This window comes from Papilio machaon, chromosome 2 (genome assembly GCF_912999745.1).
Source record: "Papilio machaon chromosome 2, ilPapMach1.1, whole genome shotgun sequence".
In the NCBI taxonomy this organism is placed as follows: Eukaryota; Metazoa; Arthropoda; class Insecta; order Lepidoptera; family Papilionidae; genus Papilio; species Papilio machaon.
In genome coordinates this window covers 8,235,572-8,255,526 of record NC_059987.1, presented here as the reverse complement: position 1 = coordinate 8,255,526, position 19,955 = coordinate 8,235,572, and the positions used below count along the sequence as shown (strand labels likewise).

The 19,955-nt window shown below is 33.4% G+C and overlaps 1 protein-coding gene across 3 annotated transcripts in view; it reads left to right on the top strand.

The window, feature by feature from the left end:
• The first annotated feature begins 4,885 nt into the window (after window positions 1-4,885).
• Window positions 4,886-19,955, top strand: part of LOC106716924 (myocyte-specific enhancer factor 2) — a 47,800-nt gene continuing 32,730 nt past the window's right edge. For all 3 annotated transcript variants that reach the window (XM_014510593.2, XM_014510592.2, XM_014510590.2), the window contains exon 1: window positions 4,886-5,117. The gene's annotated coding sequence lies outside the window, so the exon portion shown is untranslated. The remainder of the gene's footprint in view (window positions 5,118-19,955) is intronic.

The window sequence follows — 19,955 nt, the reverse complement described above, 5'->3', positions numbered from 1 at the left end:
AAGTATCTCAAAATCTTCTTATTTTTCCTTCTTTCAAAATTATTTCCTCTAACTGACAGCAACGAAAACATATTTAAGAAGCAAAGATATAAAGTTAATTACATTTTTATCTTCCCTTCCCTTTGCCTTCTGTATCTTATAATAGACGTAATCTTAATCTTGAAAGTCAAGATTCGCCTTGAACTCTTACTACTTCACATATTAAGATCTTTTAAACACTTTCACTGATAAAGTGACACTAGATAAAACTTCATAAAAACTTTTTGTACTTTACAGAAACTTATCTAGCAATCGATCATTTGAGATGTATATGTACAAAAGAACACAATGATGATGATGATGATGATGATTAAAGTAACTTAGTGAATATAGCGTAATCAACGTACCAGTGAACTTATTCATTGGCCTTCTTGTTAAATATAGTAATCTACATCTCTTTAGAATAAATATCACACGTGTGGTGTTTCGCCTAGAATACGAATCTAGAAATTACTAGAACCAACATAGATTTTTCCAATAAGAGATAAGACAATAGGCTTAGAAGTCGATCGATGAGAGAGGTTACTCCAATAAAGTCCTAAACCAACTAAACAAGATTTTGAGGTAAATATCGATGGCTCCTACAGAAATTATCGTAAGATAAACGTTTTACACCGACAAACTAGCGCTTGACCACGATTAAGACATGTATTAGTATCTATCAAGTTAATTTAAAAAACTAGAAATATTGTGCAAATCATAAAATTGTTGGATATGATTATTTACGTAGGAGTTATCAATTTACTGTCTTGTTTCTATTACTTTAAAAACTCGATAGTCTAGTTTCCCCGGTCTCGAGTTTTCCCGGTCTGGTCGCTGGGCGAGGCGGCACGGGCGAGCGGCTGCCAGCAGTAGTTGTTCTATTTTCGTCCTCCCCTCTGCGTCGGCGCGTGCGCACCGCGGGTAGATTTGCTCAAGAGTTTAATGCACTGAAATCTCAACGCTTGTCAATCTTTATATACAACTCGTTGTTCTTTTGAAACACTTTCATACATTTTTAAGATTTATCTATCTTGAAAGTGATCGAAACAACGTGGAAATGTAGACTCTTTTCAGCTTTTAAGGGTTTGCACGTTTTTCTAGTTTTAGGTAAATTATGGTTCATTCATTTTGTATAACTTCATAAATATAGACAATTCAGTTTATTGGACGATTTTAACCAATAACTGACCAACAATACCTCGGTGCGTAAATTTCATTTTGTGTTAAATAATTCAAGTTATTTACCATACTACTTATATTTTTGAGATGTTTTTTAATAAAGGCATATTGAACATATCGTTCAGAAAGACGAAATGATAAAATACATTTGCCGAAATCGGTGCTGCCTCACGCGAAGCACAATTTATTGTACTTTCACATTTTTAAAGCCGCGCCAATTAATCTATACGTTCTCCTTCATTATTATTATCTGTAACAACAGGTTTTAAATCCATTCAAGTTTTTACTTAGTGAATCAAGTGCCTAATCACTTAAGCACTGAGATTTACGACTATGAATAACTAAGGTGAATTTTAAATGAATATACCTAACATAAATACATGGTCGTTTTAAAATCGAGTACAATTTTAAAAGTGTCGAGGCCCTTAAAAAGGTATAAAGACATTGAATTATTTTGTTCTTTGATTATTTAATTACACATTAAACGTATGAGAGTGGAGAAAAGTTGTTGCATTTTGACAGATTTATTACAGGAACCGTATGAAAGAGCTCATGAATGTAAATTGTCAGGCGTTATTGGCTGACTAAATAACAGGGGTGGTTATATGGTGAGGAAGAAGGGATGGTATTTTAAATTAATAAAATATTACTATTGCTTTACTCCCACAGACAAACTATTCAATATATTTCAATATCCGTGCCCGAATTCTATAAGGACATGAATTTTATAATTACTTAATTTTATTTTAATAAAGTCGTGAAATTTCTCCATTGAGAGATAAACATAATTGTTATTGCAGATAGACCTTAAAACGGTAAATTTAAATTGAACTTTTCAAGTAAATTAAATATAATTATATCTTTTAAGACCGGCATTGGGGACTGATGGCGACAAAGATAAATAAATTCATCCATTGGTAGGTTTCAAATAGCCGTTGAAATATTTAATTAGCTCTTAAATATGTGTATTGCAGGAACACAAAAATATTTGTTTTATTTAAAGTTATTTTCTAAATCAAGTTTTAATGAAAGCACGTTATTGTTATAGTTGTCCACATTACCAACAGATGGCGTTCTCCCACCAACACGGAAATAGTATGTCATTAGGGCTGTTGTTTTGTAATTGTGTGCTTTGGCCGACAATTGCTGACTCTTGAATAGCAATTATCGATGAAGAATAGAAAATAAACTTAGCACGATATGCAGTAGTAACGAGAAACAAAGGATGTTTCGATTGAAAGCCTAAATTAAGTAAACAGAGGTATATATCAAGTTCCATACATTGCGGACGTTACGATATATGAAAGTGGCAGACGATAACATTGGTTGCCCGAATTGGCCGGCTCGACTGGTGAAATACCACGACCACACAGAAGACAGGCGTCAAGTGGAAGCAATTCCTAGTTTCTTCTGATGATTGTGGTGACGGAGGCCTAATTTTAGTCCCCTTTGCCTTCCAATCCTCTTCTTATAAGGAAAGGATGGGAAGCATATGAAGAAGAAAAAAATCTCTTTCTGTACGGCCCCAAAGGCAGATAGGTTATGGGCAGTGGCAGCTTACTAGTTTACCACCTTTTTTATATTATATTTTAAAAAAATGTGTAATTGTTTTTGTTATATTGTAAAATTCAGTATAAGTATCATCAGAAATAAAACATGTAATAATTAATTATTATTTCTATTAAGTATTTTTAATAAATAATATCAGAAAGCAGGAGTGCAAGAGCTGTAGTATTATTCTCTATGAACATTTATAATTTAATCTTAATTAAATAAAAAATGTATATGCAGTTGATCCTGAATAAGTGAGAACTGAATAAAAAAACTCTCTACAAGCAAACGCCAATGTCCATCCGACGGACGGAAAGAGAAACCTCTATTAGCGATAAAAATATCGCGGTCCCTAGGACACTAGCTTATCAAGGTTCGATTATAGTTATATAACCATTTTCTTACAACAAACAAGAGAGATAGCTAGGAACATCATAAGTCGTGTTACTGCTCGTACAATACTACGAGTATAAAGTCACTTCAGCCAGCTACACACTTTCAGTTTTAAATGACAGTTTTAAAAATCGAACAGTGTGTACACAAAATTTTAACTGTTAGTTGAACTGTACAGTTTAAATTTTGCCTACACACAGTCGAACCGAACACTGAGAACTGCACGCCTGTAGCGGCCTTTATCTGAAATTTAAAACCTTATTTGTTTGAAGTTCTTTAATTTTTGGGAAATCAAGTGTAATCACAATGTTAATGTACAAATAGAGACGGTATTTCCTTTTTAATCGCATCTTATCGTTTACCTAAATGCTGGATACAATTTCCTGTGTTAGTAGCTAATATTTAAAATGATACATTTACCAAATATATACTCTATCTCAATCGCATACGATTTATAATCCATAAAATTTATATTACCCCTGAAATTTCAGAATGGTTGCATTATTTCATTAGAATTTTAGCTTTACCTGTTTGTGTTAAGGTGTATTTTTGTGTGTTGGTCAGTTGGTTGTTATGAAATCCGTGGTGGGTGTTTAATGGTCGCTGAGGCTTGGGTACAGCTGTCATGTCCCCTGGGTGTCACTAAGGGTTTTGTTTACAGCTCGCTCTAATGACGATGCTCTTACTCTGAGTGATGGTATTAAGTATATCTTGGTTATACGCCGGTATTAAATTTATCAGTACTCAAGTTTTTTTTTTTTAAAATATAAAACCAATACATTTAATAAATAATATTTGATAAGTCATGTATATACTAATTAAATAGCGTCTTCCTCTACTAAAGCGAATTAATGAGTACAGATCGGGAAATAAATTTTTGAATCTGGGTACGTAAATCTACTTCAGGTGGTTATTTCTTCGGTTGATGGAAAAGGAAGTCTGATAGCTGGTAGAGAGCAATGGGGAGACTTTGTAAAAATCTTAATATATTCCTCTTCAAAAAAAAAGAAGATTCAATTAATATTGCAACATATCGACGCTGGAAAGCATAAACGCTGTAACCCTTGAAATCGCGAATATGTTTTTCACACGTTAATAATTTCAACCATTATGAAACGATAATGATTTTATTATATGTTAGCACAAACTACACAACATTGCTAAATACCGCATGCTCTCCTGTAAAGTTCATACTTTCGGGGTTACAGTGTTTACGCTTTCCAGCGTCGATATATACGAGTATAGTTAGAAACAATTTTCAAATAAAGACTGAATTCTTAAACTTCTTAACTCGTATTTAACTTTATTTAGTAAAAACAATATGTGCGTAAATATTTGGACTGTCATTACTTTTCACTGTCTCAACATATTTGTTGAATTCATAGGTATATTCACCCTGACTGGCAAATGCCCAAATTGAAGTGAAAACTTTGAATTAATTAAAAAGTCATGTGTGGTAATAAACTCAAACATCAGCGATATAAGCATCATGTAAATATTGTGTTGTTGAGGAAAAATGAACACGCAGCAACATTATACATTTTATAAAATCCGCCGTGACTAGCCGCCCGAGGAAGCATACGCCCTAGCTCAAGAAAGCTCTGTAGGGCGGGCGACTTCCTCACCACCAGCGCCCCTAGCGGCAGCCGCCGGCAACAACGACCCGGCGGCCATTGGCCGGTCGCTGTGACGTCATCGCGGGTCTAGCCAATAGGGGGGGCTTATGGCGGACGATCGCGCCCGGCCGCAGTCGCACTCGCCGCGCCTTCGTATGAGCTGTGTGCCGCTCTCGGCTCCCCGCACCCCGCGCCCCGCGCTCGTCTCGCCCGCATTCTAGTCGTGGGTGTCGCGCTGTGCAGTCCTCGCGTGTGCCGCCGAGCTCAGTGCGCCGTTTGTGAGTGCTTTAATTCCCGCCGAGTGTCAGTGCGACCGAGGAACTGTCAGCCGATCGCGGAGGATGTTAACAGCGCACGGTGAGTGCAAACGTGTCGTCGTACGCTTATCATGCGCCACGTGAACGCGCTCTATTTATAAAATGTAAACACGCCGCTAATTCGATTCGAAATCGTCGTATCGCTACTTAGAGAAACGCGTCCGGCCCCGTCCCGTCCGCTCGTTAGCAATAGAGTCGACGACGTCGAGATTGCCGAGTTCCTGTAAGATCGCTACCGCCGTCAGCCGACAGCCGCCAACCGCCGCGCCGGTGCCTTGTTGATGTTGATAGGATCGGAATGTGTAGAGTGGTAGTAATTGTGGAGGCGAGCAGCGAGCAATCGTTTGCGAGCGACAGGCGCTGGCGAGAGCAGTGGGCACGATAACGTGACCTTGAGGCGCGGGCTCGCATGCCGGCCGGCGCTCCGCCGCCGCACCGCACCGCCGCACCGCACGAGCATTCGCAAAACGCTCCAGACAAACAAACTTAGCAGCCCGACAAATACAATGATAACACCACCTGATACAGGCTAATAGTTACTCGAGGGAAGGATCGAACAAAATATTAAACGACTCAATTACAAAGGAATATTTAAAGAGAAGTCGCAAAGTCAAGGGAATGGCGGTTTTGGATGCGTTTCAATTAGAGACAAACGACTCTGTTTAATCAAATGACTAATAAAGTTCAATGAGTAATTCAAATAAACTGTAACGTCACGAGTCCCGTCAGTTTGTTGGTTTGAACATATTGAGGAAATATTGAATTTAAATGGGATCGAATGTCTAACCACATAAATATTTTAAAATTTATAATTTATTGAATAACAAACATTATTGTACACCACCATAGTTAATACATATTGCAAATTTATAATATGTCAGTCAAGTCCGTCCGGTTGAGTTACCTCGATACGGTCAGGTTCGAGGCATCGCAGTCCGGTGTCGGCTGACCGCACTCCCAGCTTGTTCCACATATTTTTTTAAACGGCTTGTAATACGGCAACAGGGACGTGCGTTGCCGACCTGCTTCTATTTAATCACATTTCTTTCAGATTCAGATCGTGCATGAAATAGTCCACGGTAAATTTCCACTATACATAAACATTTGTCATACACAATAACATGAATCTTAAACGGTTTGTCAGTATGAGTGAGGAATATTATATTTGGGTTATTTAAATTAATACAATAAGTCTAAAGAAAACCAAGAATTTTTTGGATTTTCATTCGCACTTATAATCAATTGGTCGGTGGAGCTGTTAACATATGTGATGCGATAGTCATATGCGATCGAACGAGTGCGAGCGAGATGGAGATGATTCGCATCGGATGGTCGAACCGGCCATGCGAGATGCTCAGCCGTATCATAAATATTAATCAGGCGCTGGTGTCAACAGCCAGCGCGTAACGTGATACCACTGCGATCCGCTGCTCGCCTGGTACTCGCCTGCCGGGAGCCAGACGACTCTATACGGCAAGATAATTGCCACAGACAGACAAACCTTCAAGAAAATAATAAACACTGATTTTCTTATCTCATTTGTAAATACGAAGTTTACAATATCTTGCGTATGCAACAATATTGTTAATAAATATGTTTCGATGCCTCTGGAATTACTCTTTCCCAGGAGGACTTTGAATTTGTGATAATAATGTTATCGAATGCACATCCGTTTACGCATGCAGCCATGACCTGCCCTACAGCTCTCTGCGATTGGAAAACGCAGTTTATGTTAATTACTTTTAGTCAACAATATGGTTAAATGATAATTTAGTTTTACTTGTTATTTTACTTTAATTAAACCTTAGATTTAAACATTTTGCTATATGCACAGATGAGGACTTTTATTTCCTGTCCGGTTCGGCGAATTTTCATTTGACAATTAGGTCGAGAACTTGTCAGTAACATACATATTATGTGTTAAATTATAACTTACGGTGTCAATTTCCTGTACGATTTTACATCGTAATTGGTAAGCGAAATTATTCTGTGGTGTTAAATAATCTTGTAATTTTATATAAAAATTCATGGTCATTTTTTTATTTTGTTTATTACACAGAATAATTATAACTAAATGTTGTTTACAAATTACCTACCTATTTATTCATGGACCTTTTTTAAATAACTTTTTTTAAACGTTAATACCAAATAAGAATCCAATTTTAATATTAATATTTTTATTTATTGAAAGTTAAAAATCTTTTTTTTAATATAAGACCTCGTTTTGTATAAACAAATATCTCTACAAAATCCGATTAAGTTAAATGAAAATAAATTTCCAAAATTAAAATTTATTATCCTAAAAAGCACTTTACCGTTACACAAATTAACTTCTTGTTTATTAATTCGAAATTATATTTATAAGTCCAATGTCATACTGGAAATAGAAAAAAGGTGATTATGTTAAAAGTACCGTTAGTCTCCATTGCCAAAACACGTTTTCAAAAACGTACATTTTTTTTATTAGATCAGTTTATCTATTTAGAAACAAAAAAAGACTTTATTAAAATAATAAAGCATCTAGAAAAATCGTCGGAAAATGATTTTTAAGACTTATAAAAATCGAATGTAGCAGCAATCGACGGGTGTTCAATTCTATATCTGTAAACCAACAAACTTAGCTGACCCGGTGGGCATAAGTAAAACGATATTACAATAGCCCATTAGGTCCATCCCTCTTTACATAATGTCGAAAAAATATCACAAGTTCCATGACGTTCAAAAGCTTTCTTGTCATCTTATTTCTTTTATGTTCTCTAGCTTTTGCCCGCGATTTCTCCCACGCGGAATTAAAGAAAATATAAGTAAGTAGCCTATGTGTTTTTGTGGTCTACATCCGTGCCAAACTTCATTGAGATCCGTTAAGCATCCATAAATTTCGCATTTTAATATTAGTGTAATGTAATTTTCAATGTTTATGAAGGTTTTCCAAATTTTCTTACAGAACAAACCTCGATAGTTATACCTCTCTTACCGGGTCAGATTTGTTTATCGTACTATGTACGAATAACGTTGACATTGACGTCCTCAACTGACCGATGTTATGACCATAGTTCAATGACAATTTATTAATACAAATGTAACTTTCTCTTCTCAAGATTGGATTGCGGAAAAGTCAATTTTTAAATTTACTAATAGTGAAGATTTTTATATTCTTTATGAAAAGATCAGCTCTTTTCCAACGTTGAATTATTTTACACCGGACCCAAAAATTAATGCAGGCGCGCCTTTCTCTTTTGTACTATCGATTGTTTTAATCCTAATTAAAATTCTTTTCTTCGATGCATGTCTTGAAAAAAACGCAAGCAATCTTGTTAACTACCTTCTTGAATATTAATTTAATTACAGTAATAAATAAAAAAAATATAATTTTGATCAATTAGAGAAATACGGTCACAGACAGATGAAAAAGTGAGCTTGTTCATGAGAGTTGTAAACAGTAAACACATATGTGGAGAGAAGGGTATATTATGATAATGGCAACACTGGCTAAGATGTAGTCTCGCCGCTAGGTTGGCCATACTGGGCTATAATCAGTGTTGTAGCATTCCGACGCTAAACTTTGTCAAATTAAAAAAAAACATTTAAATATGTAAATCAATGGAAACAAATATATATTAAGAACAGCTTCATCTATATTCATATTATTCGTGTATAAAATTAATTGCTGAAAAAAAAAAAAGCATATTTATCAAGTTGTCATTAATACAAATGTTTCATTAATGAATTTTAAGTATGTTAAAAAAGCATGTATTTTAGCAATGCATATAATTTTTTATTTTGAGGAAAAGTTGGTAAAATTTCTAGTCCAATTTATTCTAGGTACCTTTATTTTTATAAACATCTTTGTTGAAATAAATATGGCAATATATATGGGGACCCTACATGGGCCGCTTTTTCCCGCCGATGCGTGTGAGCACATCTGCGAAGTTTTTGCTTGCGTGTGTGCGTACATACACGTTTTTGTACTAATGTATGCGCGTCGGCCGCTCGTAGCTTGGAAGATGCGTTCAAATGTTTTTCTTTTTTTTTCTTTAGACATTAACGTTCGGTTTTATCGTCGGTCGCCGTGTTACCAAGTAAATATTTTTTATCTACAATTTTAATTACGAAAAGGTTTTTAGTTATTTTACAGTGAATTATATATTTTTTAGATGTTAAATATTTAAGAATACGGATTAACCAAATAGAGAGCATAAGTCTTTCTTGGGACTCTACCATTATTATCATTAAAATAAATCTGTTAACATAAGTTTTCTAGAACCTTACCTTCGTTTGTTTGTTAGTCAGAGTTTGTTGTCAATATGCTAGACGTCAATGAATTATACTTGAATGGTAACCAAGTATGGAAACGGCGCCTTAATTAATGAATTTTTAATTTATTTAACTCTGACATCAAACAATTATGATGCATGTTTCTAATATGTGAAAATTACAAAGGAACCAATATTACATATTGAAAGTGTGTAGCACTATTTAAATAAAACAATCAAAGCAAACAAAACTGCATCATCAAGAATCTTGTATTTAATTCAGATAAGGAAGTGGTTAGACTGATGTGATATGGTATTTTCAACCTTATCACATTGAGTGAAAGACTCAGTATTGTTATCAATGACAAAATGACTTATTACTTATCACATTAAAAACAATTGTAACTAGTATCACGAGCTATTACGTAGTTTTATAGGTACATACAATCTTTTAGGCTTCACGTGGAATACTGAAGCATATATTTTTTGCGCAGATTAGATTTCGTGTTTATCTTTTTAAGTAGTATTTATACGAGTTGAATATATAAATATGTAGCTAGTATAGACGGGAAATAAGGTGGATTAACATAGTCGGGCGCGTTAACATTTTGATCACGATTATTTGCTTCCCTTGTTTAACCGCAAACAACACAATCATGGTCAATACTTACGTTACAACTGCTTATTTTAAATACATAATTGTAACTGCCTCTTTATTTTCTTATAATAAACAAACTGATGTCTGTGACATTATAAGATTTAAAAAAACGCTTTCCATTTATTCTACAATATTAAACATTTCATTTAGATCGTCGGTGGATCAGGGGTTTAGCACTTGACTTGCAATCTGCAGGTCCTGGGATCGAATCCCGAAATGCACCAACGTGTTTTGCGATTTCGATTTACATATGTACATTTATCCGACGTTCTTACGGTGAAGAAAACATCGTGATGCACATATATCTGAGAAGAAATTCAATGATAAGTGTGAAGTCAACCTAACCGCACTGGGCCAGCATGGTTGACTATGTACTAGTCACCCCTAACTTGGGGTAGGCTCCGAGCCCCTCGGTGCTGTGTGAGCTGATAATGATGATGATGAAACATTTCATTTTATACAAATTGTTTCTTTGTCCTTACTTATCTCTCTAACTGAGAATTTCTGAGACCAAACTTCGGTTTAAAACATCGTCATTCCCCCCAGTAAGTCTAGTAATTTGGGCTATCGTGACATTAAATGTTTGAAGCATAAAGTACGGCCTTAACTCATATGATTAGACATTGATTAAGAATGTACTTTTCGTTCTTTCACATACTACATACTCGTTATAAACAGCATTTCAAATTGACTTCATAAAACAATAGATATAAAACAGACACGACCAATATTACCTGAACCATTGCAACAAGGGGCGTTAATGGTGCGGAAAATTATTCGTCCATTTTATATATATTCATATAAAGGTTATTATATAATACTACCCGTACTTTGAGCCATTAATCGTTAGTTAAAAACAGTCGGTTAGTGTTTTATAATAGAGACTGTCCATGAATCCACAGTCCACGTGAGGCTCGTAAGAGGGAAAAGGGTCCCTAAAAATCACGAAACATCACGAGGGGGAGGGAGGATCAATGAGGTATCACGTGTATTTTTTTGCTGACTGATAACGAAATTTTAATTAATAAACAATATTTTGAAAATTTCCGTACCACTTTATACTAAAGATACACATAATTTTGGGTTGGGGGGGGAGGGTTAGTTTATAACCTCACCACATATACCAGAGTGGAGTGGGGTCTAAAAATCACGTGATTATTGGACGACCCCTTACTAACTAAATCTACATTTGGAACTGTCATCGTGACTACTAAAGGACTGTGAGTGTGGTAGTTAATGAACAGTTAAGTGTGTAATTAACAATAACAAAGAAAATTACACAGAAACAACCCTTATTTTCAATATTAAGATCATTTATTTTCTCATACAATTTTTCTGTACCACTACAAGTATGTAATCTGTAGTATCACGTGCTTTTTGTGTCGGCCTTAAATTGAGTCAATTGTCCAACGCGGACTTAAATGTTTACAATGATAAATTGGATCGTAAGGTTTCGTTACATTTCAGACATGTATGTTAATACGCCCTCTTCTCTAGACCTTATTAAAATAAACATAGTTCATTTAATAACTTAAATATTAAATAGTTTAAATACATAAGGTATTATTAAACTATTACTTTTTCAAGCCAGTTAATAAACATTGATTTGAGATCGATATTTGCTTTTCTGCTATTTTTTATTTTCTATTTCCTTGAAAAATATATATGTAGGTAATGGTTTCAAGTATTTACAAACCTATGAACCTGATACGTTTTGTATCTTAATTCGTAACGGAACATTGAAGTAAAATTTGTTGGTTGGTGGCTTCTCTGGAATCTATATCTTAAGAAATTAAAATTTGTAATAATTTACTTGCCATTATTTTACATACGCACACAAGTATTTCGAGGAGATATAAAATCTTCCGCTTGCTGCGCCTGCGCCGTCTCGTACCATTGTAGTAGATACGCAGTGAGTGATGGATGAGCTCTTATCACGTCTGATAACCTTCCGTCGTTTGTCCTGCCTCCCCCGACCCTCGCAGAGCCCCGCAGCCCCTCGCAGACCCGCCGCGAAACTGAACCTACTTTTATTTTGCAACGACTTGTTTAAATAATTATAAGCATACGAAATGTAAGATTGTAAACGTTTTTTGATGGAAATTTATGTCATTTGTATCACAATATTAAAGAAAAAAAAATTGAGAAACACTGACACGTAATACGTCACCAAATGTTTCGCAAAAGGTGAAATTTAGTACATTATTGTAGGAATTTAAAGTTCAAATCAAACACAATCTTGTTGCTATGCCTCATATTGTCTAAAATTACTCAAATTCTATTACAAAAATAAGAGACGTGCTCACGCAGTGTAACATTTGTAATTATTTTTAAAATTATTATTAAAGTTTACTGTAATAAAAAAAAAAAAAACATTATTTTAAAGAGCCTATGTTAAATTAAAATGAATACATTAAGATGTGTTCACAATTGTTACCACGCTTAACAAATGCCCAGTTGTTCTAGCTATTAACGTATTCAACGTACATACAACCGTTTGCGAAGCAACTTGGCATTTTTTTTTCTCAAAGTATTGTATACAAATCATACGCGTCTCGACTGACCGGCGATCGTAACTCGAACCGGTCATGCTTTTGTTGTCTGTACTCATTAGTGAACTTGGCGTTATCTGCCTCTAATGGTTGCATATCAAATATTGACTGTTTCACTATCGCATACGTCATCCAACACTCGACCATCTTATACTCGATATCAACTTGAGCGATTTTGTTTCCGTTGAGTGCTTTATTGCAAGTAATCAAATGTTAGTCGTTAATAAACTATTATATAATCTAGCTTAGTGAATCCTAAAATGAACCAGAGCCTTCCAGAGCCCTTTGGTCCTTGGAAGACCCGGCGTACGATGGCGAAAATAAAGTTAAGGGTTCCAAGTTGAAAAATAAATGTAGAAATAGTTCACCATAACCATAAAGTTTTGAAAGGGTTTGCGAAAGCGAAAGCTTGATCTATTCAGTTATGTAATCACGTAAAAAAATTAACTTAATAAATTAAATTCTAAGTATGGGAGTAATATGTAAGCTGAGGAATCGTTCCTTTGGACTCGCAATTAATAAGGCTTTCGATTTTCAATACAATATTTCTAAGTGTAGTTATTTCATACTAAATCTACACTGAGAGACGCCACTGACCATTTAATACCTAAGTCTGAGTGCGACAGAGTTAAGATGTGAATAAAAAAAAATTAAAAAGGAAACCAGCAGTTTGGCCGGTAGATTGATAAGTCAGGTAGTTAGGTTTTCTTTTTATTAGTGGCAAGTAAGGGTAGAGCTAAATGGAAATAAGTAATTTCCACATCCTGTTTTTACGGCTCATTCTAATCTTAAAATTAATAAAAGTTTTTATAAACTAAAAAAAAAATTGAAAGTTGTCATTACATAAATTTTATCTTTTTTACATAAATTTAAAATTTAAAAAAAAAGCAACCAGTGTTTTATATCTATAGTATATTTCATCCAAATTCGTGCAGCCATTTTAAAGGGTAATTATTTAGGGTTGAAATATATATGTAGAACTGTTTGGTAGAACACATAGACTGCTAGTTAAGTTTTTTTTTTCAATACAGCGTGATCGGGGTCGGGATAATAAAATAAATTTTCTATTTTTGGCCTTGAATTTAGCACGGAATATCTTAATCATTTCTAATACATCTTAACAAAAATGTAGTCATCCCTGTCATTCAATTAGAAAAGATAAAGAAAACAATAAGTTTGTTGTACTCTTATTTCAACAGTGGAATATTACAGTTATGAGCAATTATGTAAAATAAAACATTACTGGAGCGTAAATTTGATATAGTCGCTACTAGACATATTATATTGATGATGTAAAATTTTGCATATAAACGTGAAATTAACAAAAAGTAACCTTGTCTAAGTCCATTTTATAACGCTTGAGAAACTTGCTATTAAATTAATTTGAATATGTGTTTCCTGCTTAATAATTTATGTACTTGTTACTAAAAAATATTAATTAATTTCTTCATAGTTTCTTTTTTATAATTTTGAATATATTAAGAATCAATTGCATTTTATTTAAACAATCAACAGTAAAATATTTCAAAGTGAAAATCCATGTCTCATATATTGTAAGATGGTACATATTTACTTCTTAGTCTTCGCAAATATTTCTGTATTAGGTTAACCAGGGTAACAGAAATTTCCAAAGGTCGTAGTAAATATTGAAACAGTTTGATAAGACGACCCCGCATTGTCTTATACCGGTATCAAGAACAACCTCCACATCTGATAGCGTAATATGTTTCATCATTAACTAAATGATTGTTTTATTGTTATTTAAAATATAATAATTATCACATTACTGTGGATTTCGAATGCTGTGACTCTTGGACCTACATATACTACTCCCCCCCCCTTTTTAAGGAAAAAAAATAATCGACAATATGTTTTATAATTAACCGTTTTACATGTTACGTCATAGCATATAATTTAAGTATCTATCATACTAATATTATAAATGCGAATGTTTAGATGGATGGATGGATGTTTGTTAAAAAGTATCTCTGTAACGGCTCAACGAATTTCGATAAAATTTGGCACAGATGTAGAATATAGTCTGGAAGAACGCTTAGGCTGTTTATAATTTTTTTTTAATTCTGCGCGGACGACATCTAGAAATGTATATAATAAAACAGCACAATAAAATGTTTTTTAAATGTCACTACCGATTTGAACATTATGAATTAGTTAAAAGTTGCGAAAACAAACTATGTAATAGGATATGCAGAATATTTATTAACATAAAGAACATAAACAATTTAAATACAATTTTACATAACAATTTTTTTAAATTGCTTTTCTTGATGTTTTCTTGATTATTATCTTTTCATGATTACTACAACAAAGTTGAGCTAATATTTACATTCCTTATAGTGATTTATACAAGACTCCAAACGTGTTATCAATTATTATCGAAATGATATGTGGTATCAAAGTATAAAATCAATAAGGAAAGCAAAAAATGCACGCGGAGCCGCATATAACGTCTGATTTATGTATATTTTTTTTTATTTTTAGTATGCTGAATTATTTTTTGTGTTTTCTTAAATATTTATGAAAGTTGCTCATTCAAGATATAAACTTATTTGCTTTCATTCTTTAATTTCGAATAATTTCCTGTGTGTATTTTTTGTTCATTATTATATTTTCGTAACGAATACATAAATTTAAGAGAGAGAATTGAGAATTTTAAATAGCGCATTTTTTATTAAAATATATTTTACTGCATACATCTCACTTCTTATCTTACTAATATTATAAATGCGAATGTTTGGATGTATGGATGTCCATCCGTCATCATCCACGACATCCATCCGGATGGATGGATGTTTGTTAGAAGGTATCTCCAGAACGGCTGCATGGATGTCGCTGAAATTTGGCATAGATAAAGCACATAGCCTAGAAGAAGACATAGGCTACTAATAAACTATTTGTTTTAACTCTGTGCGGGCGGAGTCGTGGTCTACTGCTCATACAGTTATAATTTTTTAACTTTTGAAACTTGTAAACAAAGAAATTTAAACATAATGTATATTTTACCCATGGGTGTTTCTACCCGAGTGAATGGAATACATCGTCAGTTGCCGGAAAGGTTCGTGTATCTCCGGCACTCAAGGTCAATAGAGGGAGGTAGTAGGGGGTCGCGACCCCGTTTCCACGGGGATCGATGGGCGCGCCTGGTAACCCACCCTAGAATTCGGCCAGCCGGCTGTTTCAGGTCGAAACGGTGCGTTTTCAATGTCAACTGATTCGTGTGAGCCACCCATTGGAGCCAACTCGACTGGTGGTATTACCAGTTTACGTGACTTTGTTTTATTACTAACGGGTTCTGATTCAGCGAATGTTTGTGCTTAGGTCAGATAGTTTTTACAATATGAAAAATACGTAAGTGAAAATAGTACTGATGTCTGCATATTTATCGATTAAAACACCTCAATTCACTAGTAAATTTTGTAACCACTGATATTTCTGGGACTATGACAAACTTAACGTATAGCGGCAAAAACAATTCACTTTGCCCCCATTTAAAATATTTTTTTGTAATCAGTATTAATGTTGTAGTAATTTTTTTTTGTAAATAGACAATCTCAGATTTTTAGCAAAAAAACCCGTGGTATTAAATTTCGATAAGAAATATACGTAAAGCACTATTCAAACAATAAAACATATGTTAAATACATCAGAGTACCTAATTGCAAAATGTATGTGTAAAAGTACAATCGAAATCGACTGTTATTTAAAAAGAAGAAATTATTACCTAGTAATTCAGTTCTTTCAAAGTTTGTAAAAGTAACTTACATGTATAATTGTATGCAACCGCCACGTCTCCCACGACACACTGTATTTATTGCTAAGTACTTATGTAAATTGCACCATACGTATTATTAAATTGATAATCGGGTGTAAAATACATCAAAAATCTCATAAAATTTTGAAATAATTGACGATACGAGGACTATTGTCATAAATATTCGTGCTAGACAAACTTATCAATTATTAATTCAATTTAATTATTTTGATCATGTTAATTTGAAGAGACTTGAATTTTTCAATATTGTTTTATATTAATTATTACATATTAGTCCGTTGATTATTGAAAATCTAAAATATAATATAAAAAGAAAAATAAATAAAACAATATATAAGAGTTAGGATAGTACAACAAACATAAATAAAATTAAAATAATAAAGTAAACACTATCCCTGATTTTTAAATAATTTACAACTCGAAAATCTTTCTTTATTTGTCGAATTTTTTTAGGTCAATATATTCCAATAGTAGTTATTAATAATGTTAACTTTCATACAGCTATGACTGCTGAAACAATAGTTACCTTATATCTTACTAATATTATAAATGCGAATGTTTAGATGGATGGATTGATGAATGGATGTAGAGCATAGGCTGGAAGAACACATAGGCTACTAATTAAGTTTTTTTTAATACCGCGCGGACGGAGTCGCGGGCAACAGTTAGTCTTCTAATAAAGCGTACTTATAGGCACGGCAATAAACAAAACTTATTTGTAGCCTATGTTCTACATCCATGCCAAATTTCATCGAGATCCATTGAGCTGTTCTGGAGACACCTTTATAACAAATATACATCCATACATCCAAACTTTTGCATTTATAGTATGATTGATGAGAACTTTATAAGTTTGATCTGCTTTAATGAAACACGATTTAATGTGCGATTATAACTCGAGTCGTCTGGCCATTCATAAAGTGTGACATCCGCGTATGTAAAAATTAAAATTCATTTAAATTCAATACCCTCGGTCTCTAAGTAAATGTCACGATAACCGTTTACTTCCTACTACATTTTAAGGTTGCCACTTTAACAATTCTATCAAAAAGATGTAGATTAACGAAAACATTAGTAGGCATTCTGAAATAACTATTTATGTATGAATTACTTTACACAATCTATTTTAAAGTACAGATTTAATAACTATCAAAGAAAATTGACAAAAGCGTTTTTTTGCCGTTGCGTTGTTTTTTAGGACACTCAATACAACGTGTATTTTGTGTTGAAAAAATGTAATTTCAAAGTATACAAATATTGTGAAACATTGCTTTAAAAAATACAAAAAACTCATTACTTTCAAAATGCCAAAAAGTAAAGGGTAACAAAAGGTCAGTAACTTATGCAACAATAAAATATTTTTGATTTAATTATGTGTGTAACTGGTCATATGAATACCAAATACCATAATCTTTTTAATAATGTTGATTAGTAACAACCCTAGTTATATCGCGTAAAGACAGCTCGTTGGGAAACCGTAGCGCGTGCATTGTGCGGCACTTCCTCGCGTCTAACCTTGACTGACGCACACTGCCTCCGATACGACGAGATCAGCACAACAACTATTTGGATTCATTACAATGACTCTTCTTACAAACCACTGACCTCTGTAGATATTCACTGGACAGGTAGCTGCTTGGAAATGGTAGCAGCATTGATTTCGTTCCGACTTAAAGAACCATTCGAAGTTAGTGTTTGCTCATTCCCTCTCTATTATTATTAATATTATGTTCGAATTTCAAACTAATAGCCAAAATCAGTGCCCTTAATTGCAAAAATCAAGGATGTGAGCATAAGATGGACTCGAAGAAACCGAAAAAAGAGTGAGACAGGAAAAAGAAATTTCCTTTTTCTCGGTCCAGTAGCTCACCATCACAAAAAGATAAATAAAAAAAAAAGCTTATTAAACGTAAAGATGGAAGGAAACTAAAAAAAAAAACTAATTATGAATATTTTTTTGATATAAAAGCAAATAATTGTAACTATTTTAATTTAATGGACGGTCTGTCAAGGTCTCACCTAATCCATTGTTGTTCTCAGTTACTTGTCTTCATTATTCGCCAAATTACACTTAAAAGCATTGTATTTTTTTAATTTAAAATAATTTAAATAATGGTTTACATGTAATAAGAATCAATTACGCCTGACCGAATATACCTTATATTTGGAAGTAGGTTCGTTATTAAAATTTAAGTGGTTGCATGTGTAACCAGCTTAAATCTCTTGTGCAATACGGACCTTTTTTTTTTTTAAAACATTTTGTTATATGACAAGGGTGAAACAGAAGTGTTCTGCGTAACAGTTCCCACTGCCGAAAAACTCATACAAAAACATAAGTTCATCCTTCACATTCCTTGATACAACAACTGTGTTACTATTGATAAGTGACGGTCAAATGAGTGTGGTTTGTCTTGGTAAGTCTTAAAAGAGATTTATTCAACTCGGACAAAAATGAAAGATGTCCCAATTCTCTTCTAACTTAGTTTGTGTAGCTAACAAGGTATAAATTAAAATGTTAACATATTCTATGAGATAATTATATAAGTAAGTTTTTGAACATTAATGCAAATTCTTATGAAATTACTCAAATATTCCCTCGTCTCTTACTTTTTCTGCTTCTTGTTGGTACAGTAACGATTCATTTATTAAGTAAAACTATCACTTGCTAATGTAGATCTGAACATAAAACGTTTTAACCATTTTGCTTCTGTTTTTCTTGATTTGTGAGAATTTCAAAGTTCAATGCAATATTCAGATATCGTATCGCATAAAAGATCGTTTCTTTTTTTGCTAAATTCCTTTTGTTGACATTTTAAAAATAAACAGTTTTAAAAATAGATTTAATACAAGGTGCACGGGAAGTAAATATTTCAGTGTATTGTATTTTTAACCTTACTTTAAAAACATTCTATCGTGGTAAAAAAAATACAATTAAGTAAACCGGAAATTTTAATTTTGTGTATAAGACTCAAAATGTCACGGGCAATTTTTTTGAGAAAGTCAATTTTGCTGACGTCTGCAATATAAAAAACATAACATAATTTATGGATAAACAATATTATTAAATCCATATGTCACTAAAAATGATTATTTTTATGCATTATTTATTAATAATTTTTAAATAATGAAATATTTCCTACATTTTTCACCCATTTTGTAAAATTATTTTTATGACTCTACAATGAGTTTGATCCGTAACTTTCTGCTGCGTTATCTTTAAATAACATAACCTAAAAAAGAGACCGTAGTACTAAAAACCTTCCATACGCTTCCTTTATAAGAGGAATTCCTGGTCTTGTAGAGCTATTGGTTTAAAATTTTCACCCAAAATCTCCTTCAACTTCAATGATTATTGTTCCGTTTTTGTAACTTATATAAGACAAATCATACAACTACGTCATGTTGCAAGATGATTACAAAGTCGTCTATTGTGCCATTGCCGCGTGTGACTAGTTACAGCCTCGTGCGGTATTGGCGCCGGCGCTCTGACGATTAATGTTAATAATAGTTGTAATTTTTGTTAATTGGCACAAACCATGTGACAATTGCCGAGACAGGGCTCGGAGTATGGCTATTTTTAAAGCGACCATTTTAGGTTATCAAAATGATTTCACTAATGCAA